The sequence below is a fragment of the Talpa occidentalis genome, unplaced genomic scaffold (genome assembly GCF_014898055.3).
Source record: "Talpa occidentalis isolate TD23 unplaced genomic scaffold, MPIMG_talOcc4v2.1, whole genome shotgun sequence".
Lineage (NCBI taxonomy): Eukaryota > Metazoa > Chordata > Mammalia > Eulipotyphla > Talpidae > Talpa > Talpa occidentalis.
In genome coordinates, this window is record NW_026555331.1 from 46,339,503 (window position 1) to 46,344,014 (window position 4,512).

The 4,512-nt window shown below is 34.5% G+C and overlaps 1 long non-coding RNA gene across 1 annotated transcript; it reads right to left on the bottom strand.

The window, feature by feature from the left end:
• Positions 1 to 1,112: 1,112 nt before the first annotated feature.
• Positions 1,113 to 3,497, bottom strand: LOC129145396 (uncharacterized). The gene is made up of 3 exons (XR_008550930.1): positions 3,469 to 3,497; positions 2,519 to 2,618; positions 1,113 to 1,166 (listed from the first exon to the last, which is right to left on the bottom strand). It is a non-coding gene; the product is annotated as an uncharacterized LOC129145396 (long non-coding RNA).
• Between the last annotated feature and the right edge of the window lie 1,015 nt (positions 3,498 to 4,512).

A 4,512-nucleotide genomic window follows, 5' to 3' on the forward strand; every position in this document is an offset into this window, starting at 1 on the left:
TGTAACCTCATAGATATTTGGAAAACTTGAAAGTACAAAAAAAAATCATTGACAATATAGTTTATTTTCACCTCTTTCAAATGCTAAAACATGAGTTCATAAAATCAATATGTTTTAGTTCTCTCCATTATATAGCCAAAGACCAATTACATATAAAGCTCCAATTACAACTTACTGGGATATCATAATTGACATCATAATAAACATAGTGAACATCATTTGTAAGTGGGCAGAGCAAACTAACATTTATAAATAAGTCTTGAAGTTGTAATGTACAGCACAGTGACTATAGTGTTAGCTGACATTGTATTACCTGATGTTTCCACAAATGCAGAAAACAGGTAATACGGTTGCTATTATTAGCTGTCTGTATTGGTGGTACTTATAAGATTTATCTTACGTTTTTCCTTACAAGCATGTAGCCCAGAGCCACCAAAATCCAATCATGTTAATACAGGCTAGACATCCATCTCATGAAAGATGAAGACCCACTGAAAAAGCAACAGAAGACTATGGACCTGCTAATTAAACCTGCCTCAGACAAGGCTGCAGCTAATTTGTCTTTCTCTTTCTCTCTCTCTCTCTCTCTCTCTCTCTCTCTCTCTCTCTCTCTCTCTCTCTCTCTCACACACACACACACACACACACACCAGCCTTATTCCAGCACTACCACTGACACATATTTCTATAAGATCTCAAAATTGTAGACTTTTACAGATATTGCAGTCCCCATAAGACATTTGTGTTAAGATAGTAGCATCTACATGCACTTGGTTAGAAACTGAATGTCGTTACATCCCAGTATAAGTGTGAAAACACAGGACGGTAACTGAAAAAAATAGTGAGATAATTCTTCGCTATCCATACTGTGTTTATCTCCAAGCAAAGCAAAAGTCACCATGATTGCAAATTGCTAGATTGACATACTCAACTGCAAAAATATCAAAGGAATTTCCCATTTATCTGTCAAAATGCTTCACAGTCCTCAATTTGTACTTAATCACCACATAAAAGACTGAAAATTTAAGTGAAGAAATAAAATTCTAATTAAAGGGCTACTGAGGAAAAGAACTGTTTCCCATTCTAATTCCAGGCAGCTTACATGACTGATTCAGGCATTTCCGCTCTGTCTGGACACACCTTTGCTTCCTGTCTGTTCTGCCTCCCTAGAATGGATAGTCAGTGGAGAGCTAAGTGACTCAGTTGTTCTGAATATACTAAATGGATATTAAATGTCATGAGGATTTTATTTAAGAAATAATTCAAGGGCATACCACCAAAACTATCTTTCAATTTAGAAGAAAGAGCCAACTAAGTTTTAAGATGGATGTATTATATGTAACTATATTCCTGTTTAACAGCATGCACCAACATATATCATAGTAGATTATAGAATATCATGTCTTAGAAAATATTTAAATGATTTAAATAAAGAGAATAATAAAATTAGAGAAATAGGTGAAGGTGTTCAAAAGGTACAAGCTTCTACTTATAAATAAGTCCTGTGGATGTAATGTACATAATGGTGACTATAATTAACAATACTGTATTGTATTTTGACAGTTATTAAGAAAGTAGATACTAGAAGTTCTCATCATGAGAAAAAAATTTATAGCCATGTGTAGTGACAGATGTTAACTAAACTTACTATTGTGCTCATTTTAATATATATATCACATCATTTTGTCATAGACTTAAAGCTAACATATTTTATGTATATTATACCTCAATAAAAATTAGAAAAATTAATCTATCAAATTTCAGAAGGCTTTTTCCATCCTAAAGTGGGGGAAAACAAATAACATAAAGGTTTAACATAATTTCATATATAAAGATATTTTATAAATCAATATGAATAGAAAAAAATGGGCAAAAGACATTTTACTGAAGAATTGAAGTTAATAAATAAAATATAAATGTTCAATATGTATATGTAAGTTCAAACATAATAGTAACCAAAAAAATTTTAAATAATGTTCCAATAGTATTGTTATGCTAGCAAAAACCGATGTAGCACTAATTCTAAAGTCTCAGTAACTTAACTAAACGATAATTGATTACTCATTTGTGGCCAAACTTATTTTCAGAGTGGGCTCTGTTTATATATTTGGTTTTTTAAAAGATTTATTTATTTATGCATACAAGAACTGGGTACAGGCCAGAGATGCAGGGGGGTTTGGTGAGAGGACTCACCAGACACAAAGTGGGGAACAGAACAGGCAGACTGACTGCAATACACTGCTGAGGGGAGCAGCAGGTAAGCCAGGAGAGGTCTGCTGTGCCATGTGGGTAGCTCCCTGGCAGGCTGGGGATGGAACTAGTGCTGCAGAGGCTGCAGATACCTCCATAGTGTTGTGCTTAACCCCTTGTGCCACCAGGGAAGCCCACGGGGCTCTGTTTTACATATCACTTAGGGATTTAGAACTGGGAAAGTCCCACCAACTTTCAGCTGTTGTATCTGAAACCTCTGCCTTTTTAGCCAATGAAATATGAGAGAGATAAGAGAATTATACATAACCTTGATCCAAAAGAAAGATGTGTCACTTTTGCTCACAATTTCCTTGGCGGGTACTCGTCTCATGCCTTTTCAGTTCCGGCATTGCTCTCTGTGCCAACCTCTCAAATTAACAAAAATTAAGAAAAAGAGAAACCTTGTCAAATGGAAAGTATGAACAAAGGGAAAGAGACGGGTAACTATATGACTCATTTGGAATTCTACAAGGCATTTAGCTGGGAGAGAAGTGATGATAAGAAACAGGCTTGGGAGCTGAAATGCGGCCACCTGGTAGAGGATCTTAATGAGTTTTGGTTTCACTTTGAAGAAAATGGGTTCACTTAGGATTTTAAGAAGGGTCCTATGATCAATGTGCATTTTGAAAACTTATTCTGGATGCTGTTTAAAAAAATGGAAAATTGAGAACTAAGATATTAAGATAGTATTGCATGTAATAATAAAAATATAAATTAAAAATTAAAGTACTACATAATACATTTGGGGATGCTTATTATGTTACTGAGGAGGGGGAGATCATATTCCCATATCCATTTCTCCTAAAAACTAAGCATTATAAACCAACTTAATCAACTAAGCCATAAGATTTAAAGTTGAATTTGCAGCCGGTACAGGAAGTTGTAAAACCTTTTCCTAACTATTCATACTGCCAAGATTTCATTTGTGAATGGCTTTTTTTTTGTGGATACTGTGCCCTCCTTCCAGTTATTGCCATGAAATATATTCTAACAAGCTGTAGTTTTAGTAAGCCAGCTCCAGCTACCTTCAGCAACAAAGCCTTCTCTTTTCAAAACTCACCGGCTACATGCAAACCTTTACTATTTCACACAGGAGGACTCTTAGTGTCATCTTATTGCACTAACCTTTTTCATTTTCTATGCATTGTTCATTTCTTCTTTAAATAGTCTTACTTAAAATTCCCTTTAACATCTTTTACCTTTTCTCCTTTATCATACCTGCAACTGATATACTGTCCTCTTCAGAGAGCGTAGGTAGCAGGAATTAAAAGTGCAGATAGAAGGCAGAGTGCCTGAATTAAAATACTAGTGCCATCATCTAATTACTTCATAACCTTGAGCTGGTTGCTGAGCGTCTCCGTATATGTTTCTTCTAAAATAGGGATAATCATAATACCTGTCCGTGGGAAATAATGGTTTCCAGTTCTTTAGTGTAATTACTATTACAGTTCTTCCCATCAAGATGTAAGGTCTGTTCCCCACTTTTGAACCTGGACTAGTGTTTTAACTTGATTTGTCCAATAGAATATGTGGGAAGTGATAGGATCCAGTCTGTGCTTAAATTTCAAGAGGGATTGCATTTTTCTACTCTTGCTTTCCTTTAACTTTTCTCTGGCCGTGGGAAGAAACCTATGAAAAATCAGAGACCATACAGAAAAGGGCCAAGGTGGTTTCTCTGAGCTATCCAATTGAAGTCCCATTCAACTAAACAACAAACTTCTGGTGAGAGAGCCAAGCCAATGTCTTTGGTGCTTAATCTAAATCAGAAAAAAACAGTGATGTAAAAAATAATAAATTGCTATTATTGCAATTTTTTTTACATTTTTAAGTTTTAGAATGGTTTGTTATACAACATTATTCTGGCAATAAATATATTAGAACAGTGGTTGGCATGTAATAAAAGTTATTTCAATGTTTGCTTTTATTATTATTATTTGTAGTATTAGTAGTAATAGCACCAACACAAAAATGGGATTTGGATGAAAATAGAGATCTGAAAGTATGCATAAGGATTGCTATAGAAATCATGACAATGAATGGAAAAAATGAATATTTATTAAAGACCTACTATTTAGGAACTATGTATACATCAGTAAACAAAAGATGTCTTCAAAGAGTTTATGGTATAGAGAAAATGAAGAGGCAATGAGCAAACAAGTAAATATATAATCTGCCAAATTTTGATAAATGATATGGAGAAAATACATGGAGAAGAGGTACAGGGGGGTTGTTATTGTATATGTGGTAAGCCTCACTGATAAG